Source organism: Cataglyphis hispanica, chromosome 9 (assembly GCF_021464435.1).
Source record: "Cataglyphis hispanica isolate Lineage 1 chromosome 9, ULB_Chis1_1.0, whole genome shotgun sequence".
Lineage (NCBI taxonomy): Eukaryota > Metazoa > Arthropoda > Insecta > Hymenoptera > Formicidae > Cataglyphis > Cataglyphis hispanica.
Window position 1 is genome coordinate 2,725,039 of NC_065962.1, and position 23,405 is coordinate 2,748,443.

Here is a 23,405-nt window from a genome sequence, read left to right on the forward strand (position 1 = left end):
TGAGACAATTTATTTCATATAGAATAAAAATTGCCTACACCAAAAGCCATATAATCAAATTAATATACAATAGCAAAACAATGGCATTCTATAATTAAAAATTAAAAAATTTTTATTTTTATTTTATAGTTTATATTTTTTATAATATCGTATATTATTATCTTAGAATATTATATTAAATATAGTTATATTATTGTTATTTAAGTTAATTTTTTTTTTAATTTAAAAATTTATAAAAAGTTATAAGTTGTTCGTAATTTTCTTATTTAAATAAAATATAAATTTATAAAAAAATACAAGCTATTCGTAATTTTTTTAGATAAATATTCAGATTAGGTTACACCGTACCGATGACCTTGACCTTGACATATGTTGTCAAGGACATGATCCTAAGTAACCTATCCTTATAAATTTATCGGCGGTTTCTTATAGTTTTTTAGATATTTAATTAAATTTTGACAGTTTTAGTGTATTTTCGGTAATTATTTACTTTTAGAGGAGCACCTTGATGTCACAACGACTTTGACATTGACATATGTTATCAAGATCATGACTCTGAGTAACATAAAAAAATTTTAGCCGTTGGTCACTCATCATTAAAAAGTTATTAACAAAAAAAGTTTGAAATATACCAAAGTACATGCATGGACAAGAAGCACGCGCGCTCGCGCATATCACACAAACACACGCGATGAGGAAAAAGGGTTTCAGCTATCCTCCAGCACCCACCCCGTCGGTAGGCAGTGTAGACCTTGTTTTACAATGTAGCATGTACTTTGTAAATTGTAAAGCGAGATCCACCCTGTCGGCGGGATGGCTGCGGCAGAGGTACGAAGGCCCCCTTGCACTCCCCTCCATGTGTGTGTGTGTGTGTGTGTGTGTGTGTGTGTGTATATGTGTGTGTATTTGTTTGTTTGTGTGTGTGTGTGTGTGTGTATGTGTGTGTGTGTGTGTGCGTGTGCGTGAGCGTGTGCGTGTGCATGTGGATGTGTGTGTGTGTGCGCGTGTGCGTGTATGTGCGCGCGCGCGCGTGCGTGTGTGTGTGTGTGCGTGCATGCGTGCGTGCGTGCGTGAGCGTGTGCGTGTGTGTGTGCGTGTGTGTGTGTGTGTGTGCGCGTCCATGCGCACGCGCTCGTGCTTCCTGTCTATGCATGTACTGTACTGGTATATTTTGAACTTTTTTGTTAATAACTTTTTAATGATAAGCGATCGACGGCTAAAATTTTTTTATGTTACTCAGAGTCATGACCTTTACAACTATAAGAGAAAAAACTATAAGAGACCGCCAATAAATTTATAAGGAAATGTTACTCAGGGTCATGTCCTTGACAACATACATCAAGGTCAAGGTCATCGGTGTAACCTAATCTGAATATTTACCTTTTTTATTCAAATAAATATAAATTGTTTGTAATTTTTTTATTTCATTTCTTTTTAAATTATTATGTTTTTTCTAACAATTTCTATTATTTCTGCCATGTTTTTTAAATTTTGTTTCGACCAATAAAAAAGAATGCGCATTATGGTCAGACTCAATTCAAACTTGCACAAATTTAGTTTAGATGCACTTACCATGGTAATTTTTTGATCAATCATTCGCTAACTACAGAGCGTTGCTAATATAACTCAGAACAATATTAGCGCAATCTATCGTCGAAAGCAGCAAACATTTTATTTTATATTATATTATATATATTGATTGATGACGATAATGACGGACGTTTCTTAAACAAAATTTTCACATATGAAACTTTGCATCGTAATATCTCTGATCATAGATCATATAGAGCAAAAATAAAGACATTTTCCTTATATAATTAAGACCAAACTATCCATAAACACGTTCGCGACGGGGTCTGTATTTAGTGTCCCCGCCGTGGGGCGGCGTTGTTTCTCGCGCTTTCTCCCATCTGGCGGGGCTAATTCAAAATTATGTATGCATTTATTTTCTCCTTGGTGTTACACTTGAGACTCAGAGATGGCACTTAAGAAATGATCTATTTTTTCGTTCGGAATTCGAAATTAATCATATGCTCGTTTATTCAACATTGTTCATCTTTTGTGAATATAAACAATCGAAATAAAAACACACGTTGTTGTTTCTGTCAAAACTACATCCGACTATTGTTATTCATCCAAGAAGTATAACAAAATAAATATTTTGCTATAATAATTTACATAATATTTTATTTCTGAGGTAATATTCTATATATATATCTCAATATTTAATTGTATTTTTGACAATACAACGTTTGTATATGTATTATAACCTTAATTACAAATCGAATTTCAGTCAAAATAATTATCCCCAGGATGTCAAAAAAGAAATTCGATTATTCATCAGATGAATCTGATATATGTTATAGAAGGAAAAAGCCACGTCCTATCTATTATACTTCAGATGAAAATACATCTGAGGTAGAATATAGTATTGAAACTTCATGCCTTTCACTTTCGAATTTGCATTTGTCTACAAATATAACGTTCCAAGAAGAAGAATGGCAATCAATTCAGACAACAGAAACAGAAAAATAAAACATGAGCGTGGGCAAGAGGCGGAGCTTCTAATATAAAATATTAATTGCGATGATCCGTTGGAGATATATAGACTTTTTCTGACCGATAGCATAATTCATCGTATGGTTCAACAGACAAATGAATATGCCATGCAAAGTGGCATTGGAAAGAAAACAAAAAAACATCAGAGCTGCTGGGTATCCATTACAATAAGCAAAATAAAGGTTTTTATCGGTATATTATTAATTAGGATTATACAAATGCCAAACATTAGGCTATATTGGTCCGAAAATAACATGTATGGTAATGCCCGTATAAAAAGTGTCATGAAGCGCGATCGTTTCTTGACCATTTTGAAATATTTATATTTTTCTGACAATAAAACATGCAGAATCGAAGATCCCTTGAACAAAATTAGGGACATTATGGAAATTATTTCTACGTTCAAGAGTACAGTAAAACCTGGGAAAACTGTAGTAATAGATGAGAGCATGATTTTATAGCGTGGACGCTTGCGTTTCCGCCAATACATCAAAGGGAAACGCCATAAATATGGTATAAAATTATATAAATTGTGCTTACCAAATGGCTATACTTATGATTTAGATGTGTATAACGGAAAGAGTTCAACAACTTCAACAAACGGACATGCATACGATGTTGTGGAAAAACTGATGGATGGCTTATTATTTGAACATCGAACTTTCTATACAGACAGCTATTATTTCAGTATTCCTTTAGCATAATCACTGTTACAAAAAAAAATGTATTTTTGCGGAACAGTGCAAAAAAACCGAAAATTTTTGCCAGCAGAAGCAAAAACAAAACAAAAACGTAGGGAAATTATGGCCTTTAAAAATAATTCAGGCATAAAATTCGTGGACCGATAAAAGAACAGTTTCCATGTTAACAACTCAGAAAAATCATAAATGTGTACTAATCGAAGGAAAATCTGGAAAAAAGAAACCTGATCTCGTTTTTGATTATAATAATGCAAAAAAAGGTGTTGATTTGTCAGATCAAATGTCATCCTATTATAATTGCTTAAGAAACACACTAAAGTGGTATAAAAAATTCTAATACAGCTGCTTTGCGGTGCAGCAGTTGTAAATGCGTATTACATGCACAAAAAATGGGGCAGTCGCCAATTAAGCATTTTAAAATTCAGAGAAATAATTATTAACGAATTATTAGCAGCTAACGAAATGCCAATAAGGCAAATAAAACATAAGGACTATCATTATTTAGAAAAATATCCGGGCTTTGCGAGAAATGTTCGAAAACGTTGCAAAGAATGTTATAAAAAATTATCTGAAATAGTAGGCGCCTCCATAGCTGCAAAAAAAGCTAAGCGCGTTACAACTTTTTGTCCTCTTTGCGACAATCAGCCGGTTATGTGTTTGAAATGTTTTAAAGAAATTCATAAAAAGAAATAGATGTAAAGATGTATATAAATTTTTTAATAAATAATCAGTTATTTAAATTTTATGACGCGAAAATAGTTCATGTACCACCGGTGACTCAACCCGCCCGATGGGACAATTGTGTATGTACTACCGATGGTTTATCCCGTCCCATGGGACAGACAAGAATGTACCATCGGTGGTACATCCCATCGCGAACGTGTTAAGCCTACTAAAAACTCGATCGGCTCAACCGTTACTGAAAACCGTACTTATGAGGTACTTACAACTGACCGACTCGCATATAGATACACGGTATGCCTCGCTACTTGGTGCGAGACACAACCGTGTCTTTGATTATAAAAGAGTGTACATATAAGAAACATATAAGAATCATACATATGCACACATGATGTAATAATATAGGTGTAACATTGCCGTAAATGCGCAGTCGTCCAAAAAAAATCGCCGCCTTTCAACCAATCAGAAATTGGTCCCAAATGTTAAAAACTAATATGGCTGTATTGACAGTATAATACAGGGTAAGACAGTATAATACATATTCCATATAATAGCCGGATCACTCATCTTATGTAGAGCAAGTTAAACCGAGTAGGAAAATTCTGTACCATTTTGCGATTTTCACAATAATTAATAAGATATTAATTTAAAAAGATCAGCCAATCCGCGCGAATAGAATTGCGGAATAATAGAGAACTTTTTTATTCGGTTAATTCGCTTTATTTGCATACGACGGGTGATCCGATTATTACAGGACACCTTGTATAATGTTATTTTATTATATAAATAAATATTATAAAATTAAATTTTATTTAGCAAGAATATGCAATCTTCATTTTAATGAAAATTACTTTGAAGTGAAATGAACAAAACCACATACAAGCAATGTGCCTGCCAAACAAATACAGAGACTGAAAAAGAACTCAGTTCCTACTAAAATGTTAAATTTATAAAAAGGAAAAATTAAAAATGGAATAGAAGAAAAAGAAAATAAAAACAAAAAGATGAAAGTACAGTAAGTTTTATTATTATTTTTTTACTTAAAAAGTAATAAATAAATAAATAAATAATAAAAAATAAATAATAAATTATTTAATTATTTAAGAATGAGAATAGACATACCTACTTATGTTGAACTTGTTAAACATATGCATGAAAATTAGCAAGTTATTATTTCAAAAGAAGATGCTATAAATGAAGTAACTATACAAGATGAAGCTGAAATACAAACTGTTGATCGTATTATGGAAGAAAATATAAGACATGATCAAGAAATTTATAGAGAAAAAGACATTTCATTAATGCATGTTAAAAAAGAACAACAGACGTATGTAGTACAATTTAGTTTGTTCTTATCTTTGATTCCTATATATATTAACACAATAGCTTTTTCACTATATATTAACTTCTGTTTCTTTTTTTTATTATATATGATTTTTATTATCATATAATAATTTTTTTTGTATATACATTCTGTAACTACATTAGTACTAAAATATAACTTTTTATTTTACAGAAATGAGATATCTTATCAAAAATTTAAAAAAGATATTCCGGTAGAAATACTTAATTTGTTAGAAAGAGCAGAACAAGAAAAAAAAGATTTATTGATAGAAAAAAATAGGCTAATAGAGCAAAATAAAAAACTTCTTAGAGGAAACCAATCATTAAACAAGAAAATAGGACAATTGCAAAAGGATGTACAACAAAAATCTTGTATTATTAAACAAATGGAAAGAGATAAACAGAAAGAAGCCGAAAATATAGCTGCAAATACATTAAGAAAAGTATTTACTTCTGGACAAATAAAAATGTTGATGTCACCAAATAACAAAATGAGAATTAAGTGGTCGTCCGATGATATACCATCCGCTATTAATTTAAGATCCCTAAGTCTAAAGGCGTATTGATATATTTAAGAAACACAATTTTAAAAAACATTTACATTAAAAAATACCATTGCGATGCGAAACAACCTTACATAATTGGTGTGCATCATTTAATATCCCACTTAGCATTTTAAAAGATGTCCTTAATATAATGAAAGACAAAGGACATAATCTCTGCATATTAGAAAAATTAACCGTGTTAACATTTGATGAATTATATATATCAAATAAAGTAGATTTAGAGCAAAAAGGACAAAAAATTATGGGCCTCACAAAACATGCCAATTTATTATGGCTCGAGAATTATTTCTGAAATAGAAACAGCCTATTTATTATGATTTTGATAGAGCAATGTCTCCAGATATTTTATTGACAGTGATACACAATCTGTATCTATCAAATTATAATGTTGTGGCTGTAACATGTAACATGGGATCAACAAACATAAAATTATGGAATGAATTAAATATTGGAATATTGATCAGAAAAATATGAAGAAAGATATTAAACAACAATATTTTATTACACATCCAACAGATAATTCTTTTCTATGCCAACATCCAACAGAAAATTTTTTTCTATGCCGACGTTCCTCATTTGCTAAAATTAGCAAGAAATAATTTATTTAGATTCTGGATATACAATTGAAGGAAATTTTATAAATAAGGATTGTTTAGAAAAACTGTTAGCAATCAATATAAGAAATTTAAAAAATAGCTCATAAATTAAGTAGAACACATTTAGATGTTAAAGGAACACAGCGACAAAATGTAAAATTGACGGCACAAATATTCTCTAATAAAAATGCAGCAGCAATTAAATGGTGTGGAGAGAATAGTTTATTAAAATCAAAACAATGGAAAAAAACTGCTGATATACTCAAATTATTTAATGATTTGTTTGATGTCTTTAATAACAAGAACAAATATGGGTACCATAGAAGCACGAATGCGTATGGAATTAATTTGGAGGAACAAAATCAAATTATCAATAATATGAATAAATTTATTATAAAATTTCGAGTTGGACAAAGATCAAAATTATTACCGTTTCAAAAATGAATTTTATTGTGTAATAAATCTTTAATAGAAATGTTTTTATACATTCAAGAAAAATATTCATCTGATATAATTCAAGTGGAATATTTGATAACAAGCAAATTAAATCAGGACATATTAGAAAATTTATTCTCATATTTGAGACTGATGGGTGGAGCACAGATCATCCAACACCTGTGGAATTGCGAAATAGACTGAAATAGTACATTTCAATAGTACATTTCAAACTCAGGACACGCAATTTCGCCAGGTGAAAATATTGCGGGAGACAGCAGTTCTACAACTTTAATTGAAATTCAAGATACCCTTTTCGATAATATTATAACTCCAATGTGCTCACATTTCCTCTCAGACGAGGATGATATCATGGTGAGAGAAGAAGAGGAAATATTAATGAACATTCCTGAATTAAACACAGTTTGTACAAAAAGAACTGAAAAGGGAACAACAGAACAATATAATTTGGAAGAGGACGAAAACAATGAAGGTATTATCAAAAATTTGTAATTTTTCTTTACTTATTTATAGTTTGTATTAACTTACGTATAATTGAAAATTTTATAAATTAGATTATGTGTAAATGCTAGACACAAAATATATATAAGTGTTATATTACTTTAAAAAGATTCACTTTTTAAAGTAAAAAAGGATTCAAGTGTCATTTGTATCATTGCATATGTAATTTTATCGATACTTCCAGCTCTAAATTTTGATAATTATAAACCTACTTTCCAAGAATTAAAATTGCTGGAAGATTTTGAACGAGTAACAACTCACGAAATAATAGAAAAGAATACTCTTTTATACATTGCCGGTTACGTGGCACATAGATTTCGTGATGAATATGATTATTTAGGAGTTCCTATAAAAACACTTCTTGATATACCTAATAATGATTGGCTTCTGTTCCTATCTTGAGGAAACTGTATTTATCCTTCTGCATCCTTTCAAAATGCAGCTGAAATAATGAACGAGGAATTTGAAAATTTTCATGACAATTTTTTTAGTGCAGAGGACAAAATATTTGATAAATTAACTAATATAGTTATTGCTAAAGTTAATGTAAATTTCCCCCAAAAAGTAATTGCATGTCTTGTACGTACTAGAACGTACATGAGATTAAGAAAAATAAATAGAGATAATTTTAATTAAAAAAAAGAAAAATATATATATATAAGCTGTGCAATAAACAATATACAACGAAACAATAAAGTAATTTATATTTAAAATAATTTATATTTAGAAAATACTCTTTAGAATCCTTAATAAATTAAAATATATTAATACTTAACTTAAAGTATATTAACACTGTATACTAATATAAATATATTTTTTTCTGATATTTAGATTCAACTATTTTATACGTGTTTAATTTGTTATAGGTTGTTATAGACTTGGTCCTACGAATAGGTAAATTATGTAGCGAAAGCAAAAAAACTAATATGGAGTTCTCTGGTAAGTATAAAAACATAATTTGTCATACGGACTAATTGTAATTGTAAGATTATATTTATAACTCATATGGAGCTTTTTTGTAAGTGAAAACATAATTTGATAAAAATTATGGAAAACTACTTTATACAATTTTATAATATAATATAATATACAATATAGCTTGCCGACACAATAGCCTTGCACCGAATTAATAACGTACGAAGGTCATCAGGGAATGGTCACCTGCATTAATGCACATGCAATAAAAAAAACGAGGGCAGAATAGATTTCTCTTGTCTGTTCCTGAAGATTGACGAATGGAACAAGATTTTATACAACAGAATCTAAAGAATGACAATGTAGATGAAGAAGATCGGATAAATTTAATCTTAGTTCTGTACCGTCCTTATTCATATTACGACATTTATATTTTATCTGTTCTTATGACATCTACTTTCTCTGAGATAAAAAGCATGTTTATTTAAACGTTTTAATAATTTCTTGAAATTAATTATCACATATAAAATATTGAAATATTTTGACTGTTTTGTGATGATTTTATTAAATATAATAAATAGTTGCCAATATTTTTTATTTTTTTATATATTAAAACAACTTGTATTATTCAAAAATGAATACTAAGTGTAATATTATAAATCATAATCAATAATAACAATAACAATAACAATAACAATAACAATAACGATAACGATAACAATAACAATAACAATAACAATAACAATAACAATAACAATAGCAATAACAATAACAATAACAATAACAATAACAATAGCAATAACAATAACAATAGCAATAACAATAACAATAACAATGACAACGACAACGACAACGACAATAACAATCCCAATAAACAATAACAATAACAATCCCAATAACAATAACAATAACAATAACAATAACAATAACAATAACAATAACAATAATAATAAGAATAATAATAATAATAATAATAATAATAAAAATAATAATGATGATGATAATGATAATAATTTTGCTGGTGCATTTGGGACTAATTTTTGATTGGCTATCACATCATGTTGCCGCCATTATGCGCAATGTTACACTTATATTATTACATCATGCACGCACATACACATTGTCTCTCAAGGCGTATTTGCACATTCAAGCGAATAATCGTACATGAGCTCTGCAAACATGCCTTGAAGGACAAAATCGCTTTGCATGTATACATGCGAACGTACGTACATGAGATCTGAAATTGAAGGAAAATGAAAAATCTCATAATTCTGATATATGATCATCATTTCTCGCGATTGACTGCACCAATCTTATTCGAACCGGCCGCAATCGAAAGCTTGTATCCACATTATATAATAAAAGCGCCGTTAGATTTTTGATTAACGGCTTTAATTCTTAAATCTTAATTGAAAGTTTATTAAACCTAAAATTCCGAATACTTGGTAATGCCGCGGCCACTGTACATAGGCAAAACCGTTTACAAGCTAGAAAGTATTTCTCTTATGTACTTGGCGTCGCGACGCTATCGCGTCACTTGATATTGTATACTTTACTTTCAAATGTGTTAATAGCGAAATTCGATTGGATGTATAGTGCGCACTGGTGCACATAAAGATTATTGTACACAAATTTATAATGACATAAGTAATTAATTAATACTAAGAATTATTGTTGTTCAATAAAAATAATGATAGTAATAATCCCTCTAAAAAAAGATTCACAAAGATAAAAAATACGCCAAGTACATAAAGAATTCCCAACTTGTACGCAAAAGAAGTTTAATAATTATCCCAAAAAATAACTTAAATTTTGCAGAAAAAATATAAATTTTTATAAAAAACAGTTATCACAAAAAACAATGATATCCCTCTAAAAAAAAAACCTTAAGGGGATCTGTAAGGTCTGTTTTACCGATCAAAACGCGAATATTAAGTTAAGGTACATAATCTTTTTATTTATTATAAATATCCTTTTCCATAATTAAAGAATACATAATAACGGAATGCGTTAGATATAATTTCATATAAAAAGTGAAAAAAAAATTAAAAAATTACAGTTTTGTTCCGGCTTCTGCTGTTAACATTTATTTAATATAAAAGGTTTGTAATCTACACGTGTCTAATTAGTAAATCACGCACTCGGTATTTCATCAAAAGTATCTGTGAACTTGGAGAAATGAGTTTAGAAGCTTTGTAAAAAAGTTAATGCAATCTAAAATTTTCGTGCATATGTGTGTGTGCGAGATCAAGGCTCAAGAGTAAAACAGAGCAGCAGATTAGTTGCATGATGTCGCGATAGACAGAGCTGCAATCTTACATGACAAAGACAGACATAATCGTACTATCTTCGTCTCTTTCATGTGTGTAGAGTAAAATACATGTATGCAGAATACGCATATACTAACATTATTGCAGTTTCTCTATCTTTCTTTTTCAATCATACTCTGTCTCTTTCTAATCACTCGCTCATTATGTACTACGTATTGTTTCATGCTTCTTGCATATTCACTTATACGTTCACTTACGCTTCTCTCTCTCTCTCTCTCTCTCTCTCTCTCTTCTTTTGTTCATTTATTATTCTTTCATTCCCATTATTATATTTTTATATTTGTTCAACATTTATTCTTCTATTTCATTCTTATCTTTCTACACGTAAATTAATAAATAAATAAATTTATGTATTTTTATTTTATGCAACATAAATGAGATATACAATACAAGTTATTTTCTTTTTTTACTTTATAATAGTTAAATACAACAAATGTATATACAAAACCAAACACACATGTATAATACTTTTAGTTTTACAAATACACAATGTTTCATTTATGCTCTATAAAATAAAGATAAATTAATTTATTATCATATAGGAAAACAAAAATACAAACAATAAAAATAAAACAAGTAAAAGAATATAATAATGGCAATGAATACAATAAAGAATAAGCAGAGAAAAAGAAGAGAATGCCAAAAAGAGAGAAAGAGAGAAAGCAGTATGACTAACGTATAAACAAATAAGTGATATATAATTTTGGTGACAATATTATAAAATAAGGAGAAGAATGTTAGGATCAAAATAAGGAATTAAGAAAAATTAAATATATAATTAAAATAGATATTAAAAAAAATTTTATTTTATTTCTATTTCATTATATGTGTGCGCGTGCGTGCGTGCGTGCGTGCGTGCGTGCAATTTATTGATAGGTAAACAAGAAATATATATAATCTATTTTTTCCTTTTTATATTTTATACCATTAAACCATTAAACCATTTTACATATATATTTTATATATTTTATATATTTTATATATTTTATATGTATTTCATATTTTGCATATGTAAAAATAAATACAGTTTATATTAATTAAACGACATTATCCTTGTGTATCCAAGAATTTTGCGATCCATCGAATCCCAACCATTTCACGTAAATCTCGTTACCCTTCCTGCGAAGTATTTTCTCCACAAGGTATACATCCGGATAATTCGCGCGACGCAACTCGTACTCGTAGAACGCTCTAGTGTTGGATTTTCCGCTATAGTCCTCGAGTAGATAGGTTACGGGATTAGTACGCTGCACTTTAACAATCTTAAACACCTCGGTTCAATTCGGTGTATTATAACCTTTCTCGAAAATCATCTTATATTTGCTAACGCGTACCGAGTCACCTAGTTTGAACTTTGCTGGACCCGCTATCTTTATCGCGCTGTATACCGTAGCCAAGAGTCTTTCGGCGATCATCGAGGTTACATCGACAGGTCACAAACCGATCGTTCAATGCTTGCAATCCGACACGAGTCGCGGAAACTCATTCACCCATTTGTAAGATCCGTTGAGCGTAAACATCTTCCACATAGCGTCTTTCAGTGTACGATTGAATCGTTCGATGATCGATGCCTTCAACCGAATACGTGGAATAATTATTAATATTATGTTTCTTCATGAGGCATCCGTTGCACATCGGTGTTGTAAAATTCCTTCCCCACATCGGTTTGCATGTTTCTCGGAGATCTCTTACTATCTCGAATTATCTCTGCGATAGCATTAGCCGTCTCGCTTCCACCTTTACTCGTGAGCGGTACGGCCCACGTACTTGCTCAGCACATCGATAAGTATGTAGTGGTGGCCTCTATTGAAACGCGAGTACGGACGCATCTCGACGATGTCAGCCTGCCACAGATCATCTAATGCCTGCACTATGATGTGTCTTCGAGGAAAATTTCTTCTCGCCGGAGCATGCAGTTCCTCGACGAGTCGTAGCTTCTCGATATTTTTATCAGATTTTAACAATGTCATATTTTTAGCGATGTGACTGGTCTCTCGACGCGTAATAATATGTTTGAAAAAATTACATTATCATTTATATCTCAATCATTTTTTTTCCCGAGTCTTATCCTTCGATTGTCGAGGCACCGTTTAATTTATAATAATGCCAGCTTCACGAAATTCCTCGATGATCGACAAGATTTCGTTGTCGTGACCGTTGTGACCTGCTTGGCGCGAAGCGTCGAGCAATCGTAAACGTCCACCAATTCATTGGGATCGTCCCAAAGCACATACTCAATCTTATTGTCGGTTAGCGACATCGCGCGAGGCATGAATAGTCCTTTTCCAGATTTTTCTTTTTCGGTTCGATCGACATCAACGATGCGATTATTTCTTTGTATTTGTATTTGTCCTCTGTTGCCTTGTATTCGACCATGCGCATCGTGATTGTCTTTATGCGCGCTCGTTGCCAACAGCATGCTCTTGTACGTTTGCTTATCATCATCTGTATAGATGACGTCATCAGTGGTTCTCTTGAAGATCAACTCGTAAAGACCAGGTGTACCGGCGTATCATCCACCGTCGATAATTATGTTATCCGCGTTGTCCAAATCAAAAAGTTTATTACCGAACATCATTCCATCTTGACCGAGATAAACACCAAACACGTTGTCTATACCGCTATGTTGATCACCGCTCAGGACAGGCCAGATGTACTTTTGATCCAGTGAACCTAACTGATCTCGCAACATTTCTTGACCTTCCGGCGTTTGCAATTTATTTCGAACGAACCTTACGAGCGAGTCGTCGGTGGTTTCGAAAACATCCTCGCGAGCAAGTAATTCGGGCATTGTAGGTACGCTTCTCGTTGTTGCGGTGTAGAGGTTATCGGCGGTTCGTCCAGTGGAGCGTCCAATCGTTTTGATTTATGCTATATCGCTGAGTGATTCGACCAGACGTCAGATTGTTTTTCTCTCTTTTTCAGTGTCGCATCCTTCTCACGCTTCTGGATGATTAACGGTTCGATCTCCGCATCGATGTTACTCCCCGGCTCGTTCTTTACCATGATCGAATTAGAAGTTGTCGACAATCTTTTGTAGCGGTCCGATGAGAGATCTAAAGTGTCTATCTAATACATCCTCCTCGATTTTACCGGTCTTCAAAGCGCGATGTTTCTTGCGAATCGATTCGCTCGTTTTCGCAATTTTCCTCGCAATCTTCTCGCGCTCACGAATATCCTCGCTGCCAGCCATGTCGATAGAGTGTCAATTTTTCACGTTTCACCACGACGTATCGGCAACGACTAATCGCTTTGCGGTATCGCGAACACGTTAAATCCTTTTCTGTACCGATCATCGTTGAACGATCTTTCTTTGTCTATCATTACAAATCCATACTTGTGCCAACAATCATGACACAACGCGCAAAATTCATCGTACGACATTTCGATATTCTCACGTGACCGATATACACATGTTTCAGGTTGGTACCATCCTGTTTGAACAGAATCAGCAAGTTCGCATTGTCGCGTATCAGATGTTTAGGTATTCTCGCGTACGTCTGACAGAAATAAAAGCAGTCGACGCTCGAGTGTCGATCCATTGAAAAGTATTCTGTCAGTACTCTGTCACCGCATCTTGCTTATCGCATGCCACGTCATCAAACACAAAGATAGAATTTGGACGCGCCTCGCTAGGCGGAATGACGTCACTGCTGTTGGAGAATGTAAAAAAACCAATTTCGTCGATCGATGTCAATAAATTCTCCAGATATCGATATTTCGGCTGTTGAAGCGATTTTGAGTACACGTACATGTCTTCGAAACGTACACCGTGTGGACTTTCTATTAAACTTATCAACACGTTGGTTTTATCACAATTCGAAGGACCGCAAATGATACCGCGTATAGTAGTCGGTAACATTGTACCATGCTTGCGCATCTCCGCGTTGTTCCCCAAACCGTAATTTATCGTCACAATTCGTCACTTTGATTATCGCCAACGTTTGTCACACGAATTTCATTTTCACACTGCCGACTGAGAGGGCAGTTGGATTGAACACCTATTTATAGGTGTGCGAAACCGCGAATCACTCAGTAGCAAAAATGTTCATCTTGCTATCAAGACCTTCCGATATTTGTAACTTGAGCACCGAACAGTTACAATTTGTGCCGAAAATCGTTTTGCTGCGAATGTGCACGATCACATCCATTATCTGTGGAATAAATTTCCGGAACATAATATAAAGGCGAATTTGGAGGTTCAACAATATCGTCGCTGCTACGAACATTATAATCAACCGTGGCAACGAACGCACATCGACGGGCCAGCATCGTTGATAAAAGATTGCAGCGAATGTCAACGAAAATAGGTAGAGGTCTATTAAATCGCGCGATAAACGCACTTCCTTCGAATTACATATTCCTGGCTATCAATTTTGCGACCCGGGTACTCATTTGGAAAAACGATTGGCGAGAGGTGATCAGGATATAAATCCATTGGACGCGACGTGCCGCGAGCATGACATTGCGTAATCTCGGAGCACCGATCTCACCGAAAGACACGTGGCTAACAGGATACTCGCTGAGAGAGCGCAAAAACGCAATGTCGCGAAAGATTCGACTCTGAGTGAAAGAGCCGCAGCTACAGCTGTTTGGGCAGCGATGAAAGCTAAGACAAAGATCGGTATGGATATGAAGATGAAGACGAAGACGAAGACGAAGAAAAAGACGGTGAAAAAACGAATAATTCCAACAGCGAACCGAGGCGGTGTATTGCCGATTTTACTGATATTGGGCGCACTCGGATCCTTGATCGGTGGAGCGGCTGGCGTGGCAAAAGCGGTGAACGATAGCAAAGCCGCGCGGCATCAGCTGGAGGAGCTGCAACGCCATAATCGCGCAATGGAAGGTTACGGGCTTTATCTCGCTCCGTACAAATATGGACAGAGATTGTATCTCGGCCCGTACAAACGTGGACAGGGCGTGGTAACGAAGAAAAAAAAACGTCAAAGAGATGTTAAATATGCCTACGGGCGTGACAATGAACATACAATTAGAACAACTAGCAAAACGTATGCGTATACCATTCTTTAGAGGTGTTTTTATGCGTGATTCTTTACCAATCGGTGGTATACGTCGAAACGAGAGTGGCATCGTGAATTTGGATAACACCAAAGGACCAGGTACTCATTAGGTGGCCTATGCAAAGAGAGAGAATCGCGTTAATTATTTCGACAGTTTTGGCAATCTTCGACCACTGAATGAATTGGCGTGATATTTCGGGCTGAACGTGACGAATATACAGTACAATCACAAACCTGTTCAAACTTACGATCAGAGTATCTGCAGACAATTGTGTCTGCAGTTTCTTCGTACTGTCGACGACGATCGGTAGGAATTTAAAAGCCTGACGATGTGCTGTTAAGACTCAGTATTCGTTAAACAGTTTTTCCGACATGTCTATGACATTCACGCTGACTGGGAAGAGTAGCGTCCTCGCGGCACACTATCATCCAGCCATAGATGAGCGACGGGGACTACGAGCTCGGTCTAATAAGATATATGAGGTTTATAAGATAATTTGAGATTTATCATACGATGTCGAACGTGAATTCCTCGAATAATAAATTTTATTTCGATGAAAATGACACAGAAATTACGATTTCCGAAGAATCGTACGAGATACACGCCATACATGAGTTTTTGAAACGTGAAATTTTAGGGAAACGCTCGTGACGCGTGTTTCGCTCCGGCAATCGTGTTGATAAACGCGGTGATATCCCGTCAGGAGAGGAGACCGTTCGAGCGAACGGTGACGAGGACGAAACTGTAGAATATCCGATAGTACTCCGTGCTAATTATAATACGATGAACGCTATTCATTGATCAGGTGCGCTTTCAGAGTAAACTTTAACAAACCCAACAACATTGGATCGTTATTGGGATTCTCGAACCGCATATTACAGCCGAGACAGTGGCATCAATCGGACGTACCGATTAATATCATCAATGTAAACATTATCCGCATAGAAAGTAACGTAACCGCGGATGCGTAAAGTAACGACAAACGCGTTCATACGATACATGAATTTTCACCGAGCATGCCGCCAGGATATAAGATATCGGAAAGGCCTGCGCAGATCATTTACCTGCCGATCATTGTGCGGAGCATTACGGATCAAACGATACGCGTCGCGGATCAAGACGGACGATTGCTCAATTTTCGAGGAGAAGAGATCACCATCAAATTGCACGTAAGACGGCGACAAAATTAGCGTGCGATACATGAGATGCTCGAGTGTTGAACGACTCGAAGAAGAACGTGAGATATAATAATATCTTTACGGTACCGATTGATGATACCATCCGATCATCATCATCATCATCATCGTCACCATTAGGTTGCGCAAAAAAGAAAAAAGCTCAGCGCGTCGAACATTGAATTTTTACAATCTTTGGGCTTCGCGGTACGAAATATCTGAGAAAACATGACTGATATCCTTAACATTGGAGGCGAGCCGGTCTTTGACGATCGTATCGTCAAAATCGAGACTCACACGTACGATTTGTAAGCTAACACAACGTTTGAACACAGCGACGAGATACGAATACCCATACAACAGGATCTGTATACATTGCTGTATGAGAGTTTTCTATACATTGAAGGAAAACTAACGCTAAACAAACCAGTTGAAGGATCTGATGTAATTCTGGGAAATAATTGCATCGCGTTCATGTTCGATGAGATTTGATACGAACTCGACGGTGTGGAGATTGATCGTAAGAGAAATGTGGGAATAACTAGCACACTCAAGAATTATGTAACGATATCATCCGATAGAACCGTTATTATTAGGAACGCCGGCTGGGATGCGCAGACTAATGCGACTGGATACTTTAATTTTTGCGTACCACACTACATGTTATTGGGATTTTGCGAAGATTACAAACGCATTGTGATTAACGCTCGTCACGAGTTGATTTTAATACGATCGCGCAACGACAACAATTGTCTGATTGGAAATTTGGCGTTGGAGCCTGTGATTAACATATTCAAGATACAATGGCGAATGCTACACGTTATATTGAACGAGGTCAACAAGCTGTCGATGCTGCGCGCCTTGGAAAGCGGACGATATCTCAGCATGGGTTTTCGCTCGTGGGATCTGTACGAGTTTCCGCTATTGCAGCGTACAATCAAACATTCGTGGGCCATTAACACCGCGACTCAGCTGGAGAAACCGCCTTACGTTGTCTTCGCTCTGCAGACAGGCCGGAAAAATGTCATGTCTGAGGATACGAGTCGATTCGACGACCGCAAATTGAACAACGTGAAACTCTATCTGAACTCGGAATGTTATCCGTACGACGATATAAATTTGGACTTCGATAAAAACAGTTGGTCGATTCTGTGCGACGTATCAGCGTTTATGCGAAAACTATTACGGATACGAGTATTTCGAGCCGAGTCTCACCGTCACGTAGTTTCTACGCAACTGTCCGTTCGTGATCATCGATTGTTCTTGACAAAACGAATCGATCAAGAGCGCAACCGTGAATGTGAGATTGGAATTCGAGTGTAAGGAGAACGTGCCGATGAATATCACTGCATACTGTCTTATCATACACGATCGCGTGATTCAATACAACCCGTTGACCAACGTTGTGCGCAAAATCATCTAAGTGTGGGGTCATGAGCCGATATAAAACCTATAATGCATTAGGATTAATTGCAGTTTTCTTCTCGACGTGCTGATATGAAAAACGTTATGTCCGTACCAACGTTCGTGGACTTGCAAAGATTCCTCGTCGGAATGAAATTTGTCGTAAAGGAGATGGCGATGCTGAGAAAGAAGACCATTCTGGCGCATTACATATTTCCATGCCTCATACCATGCAATCTTCTCACAAGATCCGACAAAGCATGTGCTTCCTGGCTGATTGCGAATCACCATGGATTACGATGGGAAGACGGAAACGTGTCGCATGGCTAAACGTTTGATTACATCGATTGTGCTTAGTACAGAAAAGGATGACAAGACGTCCACTCTCGTGAACATCAAGGAATGTCAGAAACGAGAATGGCTGGTGGATTTGCTTAAAAATTATGCGAGAGAAAACCTGATTATCGAGGCTTTGGATGCTGATTATGAAGATATTGATTCTTTAAATAATCTAGATGTTGCTATTACTATAAGATGTGGAATACATATTAAGAATTGCGCATTACAGAATGTATCAAAAATATTTAACTGATGGTCGCAACGTCAAAAAGAATTGCGATATTTTTAAAAATAAAAATATGTATGTAACGGGCCGCTTCACATGCGGTTTCGCGTGCGCAATCGGGATCAGGATTCGTGAAGGGGTTGAAACGCAACGGACGTGAGTTGGTGTGTACGTCGTTTATTCGCCACTCAAGACAATGGTCAGCTTACAATCTTACGAGTCGATACAATAGTATTCGCGATGTTATGACGCCGGTCTAGACAGTGTTTTTGTGCGTCTAGTTAAAAGGCCCGACTGGTGGTGCGGGGCGCGTGCGGTGAGACGGGCGCGTGTTGTCGGTGCGAGCCCGTAGGCGCGAGGTGCGCGCGGTAAGGCGGGCGCGTGTTGACACCGCGTGTCAATGCTTCGATATCTCGCAAATGGATATCGCGCGAGATACGCGAGTTAAGGCGCGGACTGCAGGGTGTCAGGCCTGCAGTCAGTCTTATGCGTCGGTGTCGGTGACGCGACGCGTGTTCCCAGATAAAGATCGTGGGATGCGTCTGTGCGCGGAGTTCGGACGGTCGGGTGTTCGGATCGTAGAGGCTCGAGAATCCTCGAGGAAAGCGGCGAACTCGTCCACTCTCTGTCCTGTACGGATGCTAAGACGGGATTCGTCTCTAGAGCAGTTAGTCGAGAATACTCAACGGAGGCTGCGAACTCGTCAACCTCCGGTTTACTGTCTTTCGACGTTTTGGAGCGGTGTCTGGTTTATTTCTCGGAGCGTACTGCTCGAGCGGATTTCAGGTGCCGGTCTGGTACGGTCTGGTGGTCGGTAGGGCTTTTTATACCTTACCGGAGCGGTCGCGACACCCGCGCCGTTCGCACCCACCTCGAGGTGGGGGAAGCGACGCGGGGCCTCCGGCGTTGAGCGTTCGGCGATCGGCATTCGCCGGAAACGTTCGGTGCCGTTCGGCGCTCGGTTGTTTATGACAATGTTTGTCATAAACATTAGCTTTAAAAATAGGGCGCTAAGCGCCTCTGCCCTTGCCCGGCTGGTGTTCGCCGGGCGGCAGACTTCCGACGGGCGACGTGTCGGAAACGATGGGGGATGCATCGTTACATGTAAACATTATTAATATGTTTTATCTCTTATTTTCCCCATTCCTTTCCTCGCAAGTCGTTTCTAAGAATTCTTTTCAATTGGCTGTCTCTTCCTTCTTCTAAATTTCAAAGCATTAATCTCCACCACATCATACTTTTTAAAAAATAAACGTATACTCGATTCTATATGATCAGTGTCACGTCAACCGTTCTACTTTTTATAACCAAGAGACAAAATGTACTCCGAGAGACAAATGTACTGAAAAAAGCAGCAATAGTGGTAAACGCTTCGCTGAAGGAAACAGCAATAGTGTTAAATGCATAAATTATTATTCCTCGAGATGAAATTAAGTCGTACAAGAAACCGCTTGATTCCTAAGTATCACAAAATATTTCATATATTTTTTATATATGTTTTTTCCATACTTTTCCATATTTAATTGTATTCTTTTTTTCAGACGTGATAAACCTCGTTGTATACCACGAATTTTGGGACTTCCGTTTCCGGTGTCGAGTGGTGTGTGGAGAAGTTGTTGACGTGTGTATCTTGTGGGTAGTAAGGAGTTAGAGTGAGGGGAAGTGAAGAGCAGAAGTGGAGGCGCGGTGTAAGGCGGATATAAGAGCATAAAGGGAGGCGTGGAGCAGTGGCAATAGGCCATAGAATATAGATATCGGAGAGCGTAGAGCGGACTAGTGAGGTGTGACAGGAGTCGGCATAGAGGGCGCGGGGAATTAAGATGGCACAGTTCGCCTGTAAAGAAGGTAAAGAAAGGAGAGGAAGTTACGGGAATGTGGAGGAGCTCATGAAAGGAAGAGAGGAATGGGAAGGAGGAGGAAGAGCAAGAAGGAAATAGGATTAATGAAAGAGGTGGATGGATAGGAAGGAGAAGGGGAATGGAAGGAATGGAAGGATGGAATGAAGGAGGAGGAAGGGATGGAAGGAAGATGGAAGGAGGAGGGAAGAGATTGGAAATGGAGGAGAGGGAGCATGGATAGGGTAGGAGGAGAAGGAAGGAAGGAATAGGAGAGGAAAGAGATGGAAGGAAGAAAGAGAAAATGAAAATGGAAGAGTAGAGGGGAAATGGAAAGATGGAAAGTGAATGGGAGGGTGAAGGAATGGAATGGAAGGAGGGAATGGAAGGAAGGAATAGGGAGGAAAGATGGAAGGAATGGAAAGGAGAGAAGGGAGAAGAGAAGGAAGAAGGATGGAAGGAGTGGAGGAAGGAAGGAGGATGGAAGGAATGGAAGGAATGAAAGATGGAAGGATGGAATGGAAAAGAAATGATGGAAGGTAGGAAGGAAAGAATTTGGAGGATTGGAATGGAAGGAAAGGAGAATGAGATGGAGTTTAGGAAAGGATAGAAGGAAGGAAGGAGAAGAAGGAAGGAAGGTGGATAGGGAATGGATAGATGGAAATGGTGGAGATGGATGGAGGAAGAAGGAAGGATGGAAATGGAATGGAAAGGAGGAAGAGATAAGGAGAAAGGATGGAGGAATGGATGGAATGGAATGGAATGGAGGAATGGAGGAATGGAATGGATGGAAGATGGAAGGAGTGGAATGGAGGGAATGGAAGATGGAAGGATGAAAGGATGGAATGGAGAGGGAATGGAATGGAAGAGATGGAGGTGGAAGGAAGGGAGTGGAATGGAATAGGATAGGAATGGAATGGATAGGAGGATATGGAAGAGGAGATATGGAGAGGAAGATGGAAAGGAATGGAATGGATGGAGAATAGGAGGAAATGATAGAATATTGATGGGGGACTTAACGGAGAACAGGTGAAGAGGGGGAATAGAGTTTGAAGGAGGAGGGATGGGAGAAGGTCGAAGGACAAGAAAATAATGGAGGGAGGGAGGAAGGATGGACAGTGGAATGGATGGAATAAGAGAGAGGGGGAATGGACGAATGGGAAGTGGAGACTGGAGAGGATGGAGACGAAGAGGTGGATAAATGGATGGAGGATGGGGATAATGAAGACTGGATCACCAATCATAGTATGGATAAAAGGGAGGGAAGAGAGAAAGAAGGAAGGAGGACGAGGAAGTGGATGGAATGGAAGGAAGGAAATGGAGATGAAGGAAGGGAGGAGATGAAGATGGAGAATGAGAGGTGGATGAAGGAAGGTGGAATGAAGGATGAGAGGAATGGAAAGAAGTGGAAGAGATGGAGGATGGAGAGGAGGGGATGGATGGAGAGAAGGAAAGGAAATAAATGGAGGAGGAAGAAAGAAGAGAGGAAAGATGGAAGGAAGGAAGGAGAAGGAGAAGGAAGGAAGAGATAGGAATGGAAGAGTGGATGGATATAGAAATCGGATGGGAGGGATGGAGATGGTGGATGGGGCAGAGAGCAGGTATTTGGATAGATGAGGAGATGGACATAGATAGAAATGAGATAAGATCAGCGATAGGAAGATTGAAAGATAATAAAGCGGTAGGTCTGGATGGAATTCCGGCGAAGGTGTGGAAATATGGAGGAGAGGGCCTGGAGGAATGGGTATGGAAAATATGCAATAGGGTTTGGAAGGGAGAAGGATGGATAGAGGAGTGGAGTGAGGGAGCAATTGTACCGATATTAAAAAAGGGGGAGGGGGAGAGAATGGATGAATATAGGGGGGTATCGTTGACCTCGACTCTTTATAAGGTGTATGCTTCGATGCTGGCAAGTAGACTAAGTGAGGAGATGGAGAAGAAGAGTTTAGTACCGCAGAATCAGACTGGGTTTAGGAAAGGGTTAGGGACAATGGACAACATTTTCATACTAAACTATTTAGTGAATAGACAGTTAGGGAAGAAAAAAGGGAAACTAGTGGCATTTTTTATAGATTTGAAAGCAGCGTTTGACTCGGTGGATAGGAGGAAATTGATGGAAGCGATAAGGGAGAGAGGGGTGAGGGAAGGACTGGTCAGAAGGAGCGAGGATGTTTTAAGGGAGACTAGGAACAGAGTGAGGAGGGGAGAGGATTTAGGAACAGGTTTTTGGACAGGGAGAGGAGTAAGGCAAGGATGCCCACTGAGTCCTCACCTATTCAATTTGGTAACGGCGGATTTGGAGGAGGTAATGAGAAGAGGAGGATGGGGAGGGGTCAATTTAGGGGGTGAAGATTTTTTCCTTGGTATACGAGGATGATGTGGTTCTGATTGCGGAGGAGGAGGACGGGATGAGGAGTATGATTGGAAGGTTAAAGGATTATCTGGAAAAGAAGGGGTTGGAGCTAAATATAGGAAAGTCAAAAATATTAAGGTTTAGAAAAGGAGGAGGGAAAGAAAGGATGGTAAACTGGAGGTGGAAGGGAAAGAGGATAGAGGAGGTAAAAGAATTCGATTATCTGGGATATATAATGCAGAGGAATGAAGGACAAGAGTCGCAGATAAGAGATAGGTTAAGAAAGGGTGCGGCTGTAATGGGTCAGGTATGGGGATTGGGAAAAAGGAAATTTAAGAACGATTGGGAAAGAAGATTATGGTTCTTCGATAAATTGGTGTGGACGGTGATGAGGTATGG

At 37.0% G+C, this 23,405-nt stretch overlaps 1 pseudogene; it reads left to right on the forward strand.

The window, feature by feature from the left end:
- The first annotated feature begins 691 nt into the window (after positions 1 to 691).
- LOC126851887 (uncharacterized) lies at positions 692 to 3,953 on the forward strand (annotated as a pseudogene).
- Positions 3,954 to 23,405: the final 19,452 nt, after the last annotated feature.